The sequence below is a fragment of the Benincasa hispida genome, chromosome 5 (genome assembly GCF_027475165.1).
Source record: "Benincasa hispida cultivar pf3 chromosome 5, pf3_genome.v1.1, whole genome shotgun sequence".
In the NCBI taxonomy this organism is placed as follows: Eukaryota; Viridiplantae; Streptophyta; class Magnoliopsida; order Cucurbitales; family Cucurbitaceae; genus Benincasa; species Benincasa hispida.
The window spans coordinates 46,702,849-46,717,775 of record NC_143482.1 but is presented as its reverse complement, the minus strand read 5'-3'; positions in this window follow the sequence as shown (position 1 = coordinate 46,717,775).

Genomic DNA, 14,927 nt, shown 5'->3' with positions numbered 1-14,927 from the left:
TTTTTTTTCAAAAATTAAACATTTGAAAAGTTAAATCAAATACAACCCTATATCTTTGACATGTTTTCAATTCAAGTACACTCACATTTATATAAAGAGTAGACTTTATTTGTAAAAGTGAACATATATAGCTCAATGGTAACTTATATATATCTACATACATTCCTCCTTTAAATTGAAAGTTCAAATCCTTATACTCCACTCGTACAAACGTATTAAAAAAAGACTAAACTTTATTTTATGTAAAGTATGAGCCGAAACATATTTAAAAGTTAAAAATAAATATATGTGAGTTTGAACCTAATTCATTCAACTAACGATTTGTAACTTATGGCCTATTTGGTTAACAGTCCAATTTATATTCTATGCTTTCAGATTCACTGAGTTCAACAAATATATGTTTGGCCGGCGATCTGAATTTTGTTTCTTAAAATTGTTTTCGAATTTTATGATCCAAAAAGTACAAATTCTGAAGACATCATTTTTATGTTTTCATTGTACCCAGATTTTGAATTTTTAAATTTTAAAATGTAAAATTATATTGAATAAAGATAAAATATTTAAAAATACACTATGTCATGTTATAAACTTAATTATTTTTTTAAATTATAATATGGAATATGTAAAATGTACTATAGATTATATATATTACAAAAAAAAATATATACAATTTTTTAATGTAGAACATGTTCATAAATAAACTAATAATAGTTTGTTGTCAAATACTATTTAGTGAGTAACTATAACGAGTTTTATAATTTATAAATATAGTATCAAACAAAATTTAAACAATTGTTTAAATTAGAATCCAATTTTTGAACATGCAACTAAATACATGTCTGAAAACATGAAACATAACTCTGTTTTAATTGAATCTCTAATTTTCAAATTCTCTATTTTCTAATTTAGATTTTTTTTAAATAATGTTAGTTTAATAATTATTAACAAAAAAAAGATTGGGCTAAAAGTAATGTAAAAAATAGAGTAGTTGAATCATGGAACCAATATATGATTAGCCCTAAATTGTGGACCAGGTCCACGACTTCCTTCGCATTACATGTATATAGCACATCTGGCACTGACCTGGCACAAGCAGACTGCCACATGCATAGTCATGCATCATTGACGAGGTAATCATGGATGACATCCACGATTACCCTAAGTCATGCACTAGATACACGACTTAGTGGCCCCAAACACACGAACCACGACCTTCACATTCACTTTCTTCCCATTCAAAACTTTTCACTTTCTACCTCTCTCTCACAGCTGTCTATACCACTGTCGTCGTTGTCCGTCGATCTAGTTGTTGTCATCATCTGCCACGTCTACCATCCACCATTCTTTCTGCTGCCGCTGACCGTAGGTAAAGTTTGTTTATTTTTTTTCCCCCAATATATGAGATTTTGAGTAAAAGAATTGAGTTTCCTTCATATTTAAGTGTATGCTCTATAGATCTACTATTTTGTTTTCATTTGGATTGATGTAAGTGTATGCTCCATAGATCTACATTTGGGTTAATTATTTTTTTTTTTTTTTAGTTGAATATCATAACTTGGATTGTTATAACTTGGACTGTCGATTTTTTTAAGTGTATTGGATTTTTCGGGTTGATTTTTTGGGTTGTATCATAACTTGGTTTTTTTTAAAAAGTGCATTTGTCCATCAATCCAATTGAAATGTTACATTGGGGCTGATTTAAGTGTATTCTATTTTTTTTTATTTGAATTTTGGTTGATTTAAGAAAATATTTGGACTGTTTGGGCTGGCCATAAAAAATTGTTTGGACAGTTTTAAGTATTTATCTATTTGGACTGCTTAAAAGAAGAAACAAACTTTTTGGCTGTTAGTATTAACATGTTTTTTTTGTCAACTATAACAGTTGTAATAATTTAAGTAAATATATCGATGCGTCCTGAAGATTTAGTCCTTCTTAAACCTGGAAATGATGGAGACAGTAATATTGACATAGAACTTGATGAATTATTTGGAAATGATAGAAGTGCAGAACATGATCTTAAGTTGGTACCATAAGTGATGTTCACACAAATAGATTGAAAAATTACTGATTCAACCTATGAACGATGGTCAACATTGGAGGAAAGGAGTAGATGTGTAGATAATTCTAGTTTAATACAAAAAGGAATGTTATTTGACACTAAAGAAAATTTACAACTGGCTGTAAAAAAATACTGCATGATAAAACACTATGAGATTATCATAATAGAATCAAATCAAGATATTTGGTATGTTAGATTCAAATAGTGGAAGGATGGTTGTAATTGGAGGTTACGGGCATATTGGCGTAACACATGTTTGTACACCAAATTTCAAATACTATTCTGAAGGTCGCTTCCATCCAATACAACACCCAAATTATTGGCTAGAATTATCATTTATAGAAATTCGTCCAAATGCGGTTCATTACAATATGATTGGAAAACTATTTGTGATGAGCTCTTGGGCATTCTACCAGATGATTTGAAATGCTCAAGATTGATTATCCTGTGGTTAGTGTCCCAATTTTTAGAATTGTCTCCTAATGTCGACAACATCAGTGTACGTAGATATGCACGAGCATACATTGTGCAGCTTATTGGAGGATTTTTGTTCGCTGACAAGTCGAACACTCTAGTACATCTTATGTTTCTCCCACTACTATCTGATTTCGAGCATGCTAATACGTAATCGTGGGGTGGTGCCTATCTTGCATGGATTTATAGAGAACTTTGTCAGGCTACTAATGCACAAACGTTGGAAATAGCGAGGTCACTGATACTACTAAAGGTATGGACTTATGATAGATTTAAAATTATAGCACCAAAAGTCCAGTTACAGGCTCTGTGTCATTGTCCACTTAGTGCCAGGTATTATTTCATTTATATATTTATTTGGTTATCATTTTATGTAAGAATATAAATTAATTGTGTTTTTTATAATTTTAGATGAAGTGGTGTATTAGCTGACTCTGAACAGTCAGCAAATATGTTACTAGTATACTGACAAATATTTGACAGACTGATGCACAATCAAGTAACAAATGTATATACAAATGCATATTAAAAACTTTTTGGGTGTCTAATTATCTTTTTTTTTTTTTTTTGCAGATTAATTGGACGCTATACATGCAAGTTTTTTTGTCACTACAGCATGATCATGTCTTAAGATAGTTCGGTCTATGACAAATGGTATCTTCGTCGTGCTATAAACTCCCGATACTACACCAGATTGATTTAAGAGGTAAGCACAACCAAGATGGCGTCGAATTCATGTAGAATACATATCATACTAGCCTGCACGTCATGATCGTTGTGCATATGGAGAAATAACAAATGGACCAACTGTATCTGATGATTATTTTTCCTGATACGATTCAATCACAAGGCGATTAATCACACCTGACGTTGTTTACTATTATTGCATGGTAAGAGATTTATTATCTTACATTTCCCAAATATATGATATGAACATTATTTAATATTAACTTTTTTCATTGTATAGAATAATTTTGTCCAAGATGTACAGCAGTATTTAGTACAACAAAATTTACCAGAGTTGGGTTCAATGTGTGACTAAACCTTAGTAAACGTAGAAAGTATTATTCAACAAACAAGACAACTCAATGTTGCTAACACTGATCGAAGACGAATTCATCATAGACGACAACGGCAACAAGGTGAAGAAATTTAGAGGCACACAAGACAATCCCCTGTAGGGTAAGCTCTAGGGGGGTCGTCTTTTAACTTCATGTAAACTTCTATTTTGAAATTAAAGAACTAATTTCTCTTTTTCTAAAGTAGACTCTACCATATACATGAGTTCTATTTTTATTTGTGAGGGAAGTACCACTTAGTCAAGTCAAAATTTTATTTTTAATATGGTTGCAAACTACACAACAAAATATATAGCTAAGTTTAATAACGAAGAAATTTGTTAGTTATAAATTTTTTAAAAAAATAATCAAAATCAAAAGAAGAAAATATCAAATTGTGGACCCTATCCACAAGTATGGTTTTAACCAAGTCCACCGACACTGACTGGATTAAAATATAATCGACGATTATCCTCTAACTCAAAACCAGTTTATTTTTGTCAATACTTTCAACAACACTATTTTTTTAAAATTCTTTTCTATCTATCCATTTTTATCATTACTTTCAAAATCACAATATTCTTGAACTTTATCCTCAAAATTTATGATGTACGGAAGATTTAAAGAAATTCCCAATTTTATAATAACATGTTTAGCTAAGACAATAGCACGCTATATAATAATAATTTTTTAAAAATTTATGACTAATTCGGAAATAATTTTCTCCGTCAAAATAGTCAATTTTGACTCCATGAAAGTGGATGACCAGTAAGAAAATTATATATATGTTTAATATAATTTCAAAAACTGAATTTTCAATCGCGTGCATTATTTATTTATTTCTTATTAGTATTATGTGTAACAACGGTGTGACTCTCTTTCTATATGCATATTGTACTTTTTATCATTTAGAAAACTTATTTGCATACATTATTAGTAATAATTAAGAACATTTATTTAAAATGCTGTTTTTTTCCTTTCATTTTATATAAACAATTTTTTAAGAATAACATTCGTTTTTAAACCCAAAAAAAAAAAATCAATTAAATAAACATGTATTCATAAGTGAGAGTAGAAATTCATACAGAAAAAATAAAAGGCCTAAAATACTTCTTTCTTCCAATAACAAAGAGTTCCTCTAATGGTGAAAGAAAAAAAAAGTCAAAATAACTTCTCGAGTAATACAGTGAGCAACTGGGTTTCTCGATCTTGGACAACGGCTAAAAAAATTATTTTGTCGTTCTTAAAAACCAGCATATCGATTGTATCAATGATTTTCTTGATTTCAGAAAGATCCCCTCGTCTATTGATTAATATAGATAGAAGCATTCATTAGATCATATGTTTATCTCACATGCACATTATTTTATTATATATATATATATATGTTTGTTTATTTATTTAATTATTTATTTATTTAATTTTTTTTTTCGAGTAACACTATTATTGTTGTTAATAAAATAGAGGTTTTGATTTTTCAAAAAATAAAATAAAATAGAACTTTTGACCACACGTCTTTAATTTCACCTACAAGCATGTGTTAAATTACCTTTTAAAAAAAATTGTGGGATTTGAGAACCATGAAATTAGATGCTCTTTTGTTGAATTAAAAACTAATTTCATACTCTATTGGAACTCATGTGCTAACATTATTATTATTATTTCTTTTCCTTCTAATCTCTAAACTTCTGTTAACCTATCAATAATGTAAATTATCTAATTATAATGCAGCATTATATAAATATTAATATAATTAAATCTTAGCTATTACAATTGATATCATAAATTGTCAATCAGAGAAAAATTCAATAGATAAAAGCAACAATTTTCATCAAAATTTGACGGTTCGGTTTCACACATAATTGTTGAATTAAAAAGGTTAATTTGTAAACATAATCTTTAAGATTCCACCCAACAATTATTGAGTAAGACCAAAATTATTTGTGAAGACAATATTCAATCCCAACAATAAGATTTCTCGGAGATCTCAAGTAGAACATTTATTTTGTATGGATCCACTGGATCTTGAGTTTGATATGAATCTTGGCCTCAAATGGTTAAAATTTAGTATTCCTTGAAATTTCTTATTTATTATATTTCAATTGCTAAATTTTTTTTATCTTTAAACTTTAATTCTAAGCTTTATATAAAAGTTCATTCTAATCTTTATCGTTTATATTTTATAACTATTAAAAAGAAATTTAATATATCCATGTGTAAATGTTTCCATAACAAATATATGAAGTTAAATATATTATGGTACGCCTAAAATGAGCAATTCAATGATAATTAACACCTACTATTTTTTTTTTAAGTTGGAGAGATTTAATTAAACTCAAAATTATGTAGAAAAAAAATTAGTGGAAGTTCACCATTCCAACAACATTATTCTATGCAAAATTTGATTTAAAGTTAGAAACAAATATACCAATTGGTACCTAATTCATTTGACTAAATTACTTTTAATTCTCTTTAAACTCCATCCACATGTCCAATTCTCTTAAGATAAATTAATTAAATACAAAAGTTCATGAATTATTAGCATTAAAAAAAAAAAGTGAATCTATGTAATTTTAGATGACATGTAAAAGTGTGTCTAAGTTTTTTTTGTCACTTTTTTCTTTGTTCTTCTTTTTCTAAATTATTTATAAATTGAAAAAAAAAATACTTTTTTAACTTTCGTGAGTTATTTTAAAAATACGTTATTATTTCAAAAATTGCAATATATTCTTTTAACTATTTATAAATATTTTCAAATTACTATTAGAATAAAAATTCGTAAGAAAGTTGGACAAAATTAGAATAAAAAGTTGCAATGTGACGATGGTGTATAATGGAAATTAAAATCGATTCACAACTCAATGTTTTAGATCATTGTCAAAATTTCGATCGATATTTATTAGTAGCGTGTTTTTTAAACTTTTTTTAAAAAATGAAAAGGCTATCACAACTTTTGAAATGAAATATATATTTTTTAAGTAAATGACAAAAAAAATTCAAGTCTTTTTTTCACATGATAAATTTCAAAATTTTATTCCTTAGCTTTTCGGTCGCAATTTAATTACCTTTTCCGGAAAAAAAAATCAATTCAATTCAAATCGGGAAAGTCGAGTTAAGTTATATAGTTTCACATAAGCCATTGGATAATAGTTTATTTTTAAGACCCAAAAAATCTACAATATTTACACAAGCACCCATCCAGTCCATACAAAATTATTTGAATTGCTTTCTTTTAGTTTTCATAAATTATGCAAAAACCATGTAGGGAGATAGTGGTAGATACAATTATATCATTAAATTTTAACGATAAAAATTAAGTCCTTGAATATACACATATGAATTGACTCTCAAATTTATAATAATGATAGAAATTAGATCTCAAATGATAAAATTTGTACCATTATTTCAGTTTCTATAATGATGTAAGTTTGAGCGTCTAATTTTAATATTTTTTTTATAAATTTGAGGGTTTAATTTTAACTCTAGTAACTATAAATAAAAATTTGAGGTATGATCAATTTTAGAGACAGTTTTTACAATTTATCTTAAATTTTAGAAATATAATAATAATCGGATTATTTTTTTTTAAGTACAATTAAAATAAAACATAACCACAGTAGTTGAACTATATTCGATTTGAGTGCCACTTCACGTTCCTGAATTATTGTTGGTCAGAAGGTCCGGCGTCAAAATGACGATAAAACCAACGAATTCCAACGATATAACAATTGGATAATTTCTTCTAAAAAAAAAACACAATTGGATAATTTCGTACTAAAAGAAATAATTGGATTATTTCCAAGAGATCAAATACAATAATAACTCGATTTAATTACTAAAAAAAAACAAAATTCACACTAACTTCGAACGAACATCGCCACATCGCCGCCGCGGACGGCAGCGGAGGATGGATTTAGGGGTAAAAGCCGACAAAAGGAACCGAAACCCGAGGGCCCGCCGTCGGTAGAGCCTGCGGTTGACATTCCCGGTGGATGACGTCGCCGACGGATTCGGCAACGACGACGACGAAATTGATAGCCATTCGCAACAGCTCCAAACAAAGTTCTAATCTCTGAATCGCCATCTCCGCCGGATTGAAGAACAGCAAAAATCGGTCGTTTTGATTTAGGGATTTTTCTTCTGAGATTGGGAAATATGAATCGGCTTTCTTTCGTTTCTCTCAATTTTCCGCGTCGTTCGTTTTTTTTTCTTTTTTCTTTTTTCTTTTTTTTTTTTTTCCTCTTCTTTTCCTTTTTCGAGAAACTTTCTTAGTCGTCTTCTCTGCCCTAATCTTTCTGTCTGTATTTATAGTTGCTGAAAAGAGGGGTAGGAAAATTCGAGGAAATGGAGGGCTATTTTCGTAATATTACTATATATTTTCTTTTTCTATTTTCCGCTTTTTGAATGATTTTCATTTAAAATATATTTTAATCTATGTACGTTGAGATTCGATTAATTTTATTATATTTACTTTTATGTTTACAATTTCAACATTTTAGGATAATTGTTCTAAATAATAAACCGTTAAAAATATTTTCAAGTATAGTAAATATTCTAATTTTAAAGTCATAAATAGTGATAGATTATGATAAACATAAATCACATACTAATAGATTTCTATCATAATCTATCGCGGTCAAATAGTAATATCTTGTTATATTTGTAAATAGTTTATCCAATTTTCTAAATTTGAAAAACATCCCTAATTTTTATCGAAATTGATTAAATGATAATAATAATTTTCATTTGGGTGGAAATGTTCATGGACCAATTTTTTCTTTTTAAAAAAAGACAATCATAAACTAGTTATAGAGTCTTAATTTATGATTTATTGAAAGTATATTAACTAAAATTGAATAAAAATGATATTTTAATTGATTAATAATGATTGAAAATATATGAATATTGCTATTTTTTCTAGGAAACCTATATTTTTTTATAAAAAAAATCTTTTAAGATTTCAAATGATAAATAAATAAAGCATTTAAATTTTTTAAAGTAAAATTTGATTTCATTTATACGATATTTTTCATGGAGAATAATAACCATTTTTTGTTTAGTTTTTCTCTAAATTACAGACAAAATATAAATATAAATAATTGTAAAAAATAGTTTTTTAATTTCTTGGAAATGAAAACAAACGTTATCAAGCAATCTACAAAAATTGTCCAAGAATTTTTTTTTTTTTTTTTTTTCGTATAGACCAAGAGACAATTGTTTATAAGGTTTTGAGCAAAATTTGGCTCTTCAAGGCGTCCAAGGGACGCCAACCCCTTCCCTTTCTCTTTCCCTTTCTCCCTTATCTCAATCTCTCTCCTACATCTCTCATGATCATATTGAAATGGTTTTGACCATTAACTACTTCTCATTTTAATGTGAATTTGCTTTTTTCTTTTAAAATTAGGTTTTCGGTGGCCATAATTTTTATTTAGTTGTTAAGTTTCAAAATGTCATATGTTTAGTTGTTAAGGTTTAAGTTTAGTTTTGATTTAGTTCTGATGTTTCAAAATATTACAATTTTACATTTGAGATTCAGATTTTGATGCAAGTTGCCTATAGGTTTCAAAAATTATACTTTTAATCTCGATTTTTAACTGAATACTCACTTTTAGTTATGGACATTAATGTATATTATTTAATTTAAAATAATTATCAATTGAAATTTAAAATTAGTTTTAACAGTGATGGAAAATGGTGAAACTTAATTAATCATAATTATTGAGAATTGTCCAAAACAAGATCCAATGCCCACTAGTGGGCCCAAGTCATAGGGTATTGTGAGGAGGCATAGAGAACATGTGACTCAAAAGGGAAAAGTCAATGTCTCAAAGTTTGGGCTGACCAATCGAGTTGATAAATATATACTAATCGAGAAATAACCGAGCTACTCTCGGTTTGGCACTCTAAAATCTCGAGTGCTAAAAATAACTCAAACTTCAGCAATATGTAACGAGAGGCAAATGTCAGATGAAGGGCCTATAAATGGCTTCTTCGACAACTACAAAGGGGAAAAGTAAGTAATATCCAAATGAGAGCCCTGGCCTTCTTGTGTGCTTATCTGAATTATGCACTCTTCGTACTAACTTAAAATATTGGAGTGTGATAGGCTCGACATCACAACGAAAGAGAACAACAAATAGAATGTAATATGCAAGTCAGCTTATAAGACAACTCGAAATCAAATCAAGAAAAGGCAGACCAAAGGTCAAGCCCATGAGAGGTTTGCAATGACATCCAATGTCAAAGAGATTCGAGTGTCAACAATAATTCTTTTGAATTAATTAATAGACATTAACCCTAAAGATGAAAAGGTGAGTATTTGATTATAAAAAATAAGGTTAAAAGTGTAAATCATGAAACATGATGAAATTGAAAAAAAAACACTCAAATCTCAAAAGTAAAATTGTAATATTTGAAAACTTAAAAACTATATTGAAACTAAACTCAAAACTTGAGAACCAATAAAGTGTAACAATTTAAAATATAGGGATCAAATAGAAATTAATCCTATATTTTAAGATGAAAAATGTACTTTTCTTTTGTTTAGGTATAACAAATGTGGTAGGAAATATTTGAATCTCCGATAGTAAAATATCAATTTTGAGCTATGTTTACTTTTTGACAATTTTTTTTTAAAGAATGTGTTTTAATTTGAAATTTCGATTTATCCAAAATTTTTGGGTTTTATATTTTTAAAATAGTGGTAAATATGACACTACATCTTGTAAATAAACAACTCAAATTGTTTGCACCAAGGTAGTTAATGCGCCCACAGATTGGGGAAAGACATTAAAAAGGTCGGACACGTAATTCTTAAGATTCAAATTGATTAGATATTGGGAAAAAATGATTAGATATATTTTTTTTTTACGATGTATCAATTTTTAGTATCAACATTCAATTTCAAACTTTAGTGCATTTCAATGGATAAAGCGTTGCAATTATTACCCTTCGGTCATTTCTCATTTAAAACTTTGTTAAAAAAGTAGGCTCGTATATTTTTTTTTTACAAATTACAAAAATCACTCACTAAACTATGATTATATTTACTGTTACATTCTCAAACTTATAATTATAAAAATTGGGCCCTCAAATTTATACAAATATTAAAATTAGATCTTCAAATTTACCGTAGTTATAGAAATTAAACCCACGTGATAAAAATTGAACACCACATCATTTCTACAATTACGTAAGCTTGAAGGTCTAATTTTAACACTTGTATAAATAACATTTGAGGATTCAATTTTTACAATAGAAAAATTGAAGGTATAATTATAACTTTTGCAATCTACCTGTTTTTCTTACTACACCCATTTAAATAAATTTTAAAACATATACCCAAAATACAAAATGTATGAGTTTTTTTTTTTTTTTTTTTGAAAAAAAAAAAAGAAAAAAAAGACAGTTAGCTACATTTATGCTAAATTTGTGAGATTTTTTAAAAGATTATTTAGGTCCGTCTAGTATCTATTTAGTTTTTTTTTAATGTTTTTAAAAATTAAATCCATACCTCTAAATATCTTACTTTATTATTTATTTTTTATCAATGTTTACATAAACAAAATTTAAAAATTAGTTTTACAAAACTATTTTTTTATATAAAAGTTTTGACTAATAATTAACTATCTTATTTAAAAAAATGCAAGTAGTTATAAGAAATTTTGAGAAAATAAGTTTAATTTTCAAAAATAGAAAATAAAAAATAATTGTGCATTAGCCCCACTTAAATTTATGTAAAATAAGATAGTGTATAGAGATTTTTTACATTTTTTTTTTGTTAAAATTAGTGACTAAATTAGTAAAAATTTAAATAAAGGTAGAAATTACAACATTTAACTCAGTTTATAATCTAATTTAATGAAATAGAAAGTTTTAAGATGAAAATTATACAAACATATATATATACAAATTAGAATTCTCTCTTAATTTTATTTCCATCACTTAAATTCGTAAATAAGAAAATTTAACAAAATGTAAAATGTATTTCTGGTCGTAGACTTTTAAAATTTTTTAATAGTTTGAGAAAAAGTTATGGAAAAACTTTTTTTTTCTAAAAAAAAAAAGATAAAAGATAAAAGGAATATTCTTTCAAACATCATTGAATGCGAATGAGAACAATAAAAGGAATAGATAATAATAATTATTATTTAAATAATAATAATGAGATTTAACATACAAGTCTTTGTTCTTATCCAAATGCAAAGGAGAAAAATAAAAATAAAAAAATGAAAAAAAGGCTCCAATGCATGGGGTGAGAAAGGCTTGCTTTTCTTTTAAAAAAAAAATTAGAAAAAGGGACACTTGGCATTTTAAAACTCAATTAATAACTGGCTTTATGTTTAAATAATTACATGTTTCTCAACAAAGAAAATTATTGGACGCTTGGGAAAATGCAATCTTCCAATGATGTGAGCAAATATTAATTTTTACTATTTTTTTAAAAGAAAAATCAAATGTGATTAATTTCCAAACATTTTAAATATGTAAATTTTTAAATGTAGAGGAAGGTTGAGTTTGGTAAATATACTTAGGTTTAGAATTTTTATAAATTTGAGTTTGTTTTATCACACATGAATGTTTTTTATGAAGGTAATATTTACATTCTTGTCCAATTCTAAAAACAAATTCTATTTTTGAAATCTTAGAATCCATTCGATAACTCTTTAATTTTCTTTGTTTAAAATTGCACTTGTTTTGTGATGATTAAATTTCTATATTATTTTATAAGTTTTTTTTTTGGCTGTTTTCAATTATATGAAAATGAACTAAAATATTGACAAATAAAGTAAAATGTTATTGTTTATCTACGATATACAATAATAGACTACTATTTGTGTCTATCTGTATCATGATGAACATAGACAGTGTCTATCATACATAAACTATGATATTTTGTTATTATTAGTAAATATTTTTAGTAGTTTTGTTATTTAAAATAAAATTTCCTTTTTCTTTATAAAAAATAGTTTCTAAAAACTTGTTTTGTTTTTAGAAATTTAATTAGGAATTCAAGTATTTCTTTTACTAAAGTGAAAATCATAATTAAGACTTTTATAGGAAGTAAATATAAATTTTAAAAATAATAATTAAAAATGAGATCGTTATCAAACGATGCCTAAATAATTAACGATATGCGACCAAAATATAAATTTGATCTCTTTTTTATTGGTTAGGAAGGTTTAAACAATATCTTAACTTTTATTTGAATTTCGTGAATATTTAAAAGTCTAATATAGTTTCATATGGGTTAGACTTGGTTTTAATTTGGATTCTATAGTTTTCATTAATTTAATCCCTATAGGTTTGTTCATAGTCTCCAATTCGTTTTTATAATTTTATAATTTGTTAATTTAATCCATATGATCGAATCAAACCTCACCAATTATTCATGTCATTTTTATTTTAGGCACATTTCTTTTAATGGCGATAATGAGTTGTTATTTTCTATTTCAAATAAATTTTGTTGATTAGTATTTAAGGTTGGAGGAAAATTAGGTTGGTCTTTTTATCATGGTAAAGAACATACCATATGATTTAGAGATAATTGTCAAAGTGAACTTAATTCAACGACAATTGACATGACATTCTTCTTCAATTTCTATAGTTGGTTGTAGTAAAAAGAGAGAGACAATGTGTATTTCTAAAAAAAAAAAGAAAGAAAGAAAAAAAAAACAACTTATAAGGTTCGTGACCTCGACTACTCTCAAAATATAGTTATTGATGATCTGGCTCGTAAGGCAATATTCAATGGAGTTTCTCATAATGGTAGCAAAATTTTCCTAATTGATAGATTGGAGAACATACAATTTGTGTGTGCACACGCGTTTTGTGTGTGCATTTTATATGTGCACGTTTTGTGTGAGTACGTACCATGTGTGGAGAATTTGAACTTTTGATGTAATATTATAATTATTTTTTATTTTTTAACTTGAAATAAATTGATAAGAGGAAAAACATTATTATCAAATATCATAGTAATAAAATAAATTTTAAAGTTATTGTTTTCTATATTTAAGTTGATGAATATGTTGAGATAGTATTTAAGTCCAATTTGATAATCATTTGATTCTAATTTTTTGTTTTCTAAAATTGTGCTTGTTTTTTCGCAATTTCTTTACAATAATCTGTATCTCGTTTTTAAGGTAACATTAGAATTTTTAACCAAAATTTTAAAATAAAAACAAGTTTTTTGAAATGGTTGTATAAACCACCCCTGAAATATGGTTGGTTACAAACACACTCATAAAGTTTTAAATTGATCAATTAACCCCTGTAGTTTATTAAGTATTGCTATTATGTCATTGTGTTAGTTGATCTTCAATTAGAAAATGGCATGCATGACCATTCAAACGCAGTATTATAAAAATTGAAATCTCAAACATATACAAAACAAAGAAACGTCCAAATAAAAGTAGTGTTTATAAAATTTAAACAAAAAAAATTCAAATAATTATCAAATAGAAGCTCTAAATTGTTATAAATAAAAAAGACCGATCAAACTTAGTAATTACAATATATATTCATTTCTATTTTATTGAGTGTTGATGTAGCAATTATAAAAATATCAACAAATTAAGTGGCACGTCTTCTTCATATTAAGTCAACTAAATAGGTTATTGATTATATGGATAATTTATAGCTATTTTCTAGTTTTAGGAATCAAATAGTTTCAAATTCAAGCTTTAACAACCAAAGTATAATTTGTCCCCTAACTTTTTAACACATGTTTTGTATTAGAAGTATAATTCAATCATTGTTTCTTTTCTTTTCTTTTCTTTTTCCACATTTTTAGTTGTCGGAAATTAATTTTTTAACAATATGTTTATGGTTTAAATACTGCTTTGGTCTCTGTACTTTTGATTTTATTCATTTTGGTCATTATATTTTCAAAATACTCATTTTAGTCATTGTATTTTAAACTTTGATTCATTTTGATCCTTATACTTAAAAAAAGTGATCATTTTTTGTCTCATCATTTTCATTTTTAAATGATCAAAATGGTAAATTTATAAAAGTTCAAGGACAAAATGAACCAAAGTTGAAAGTACAATGATTAAAATGAACATTCCGAAACTAGAGGGACCAAAATAAATCAAAATTGAAAGTCTAGGGACCAAAATAAATCAAAGTCAAAAGTATAAAGACCAAAGTAGTATTTAAACCTATATTTATCATGGTTTTCAAGAACAAAATCATATTTTTCTTTTAAAATGTACTTTTTTTAGTGTTAAAAATTTTGCCTTAAATTTTTGGAAAATAATCATAACATTTAGATAACAAAATAAAAACAATAGATATAAGTAGCGTTTATAAGCTAAATTTTCCAAAAAAA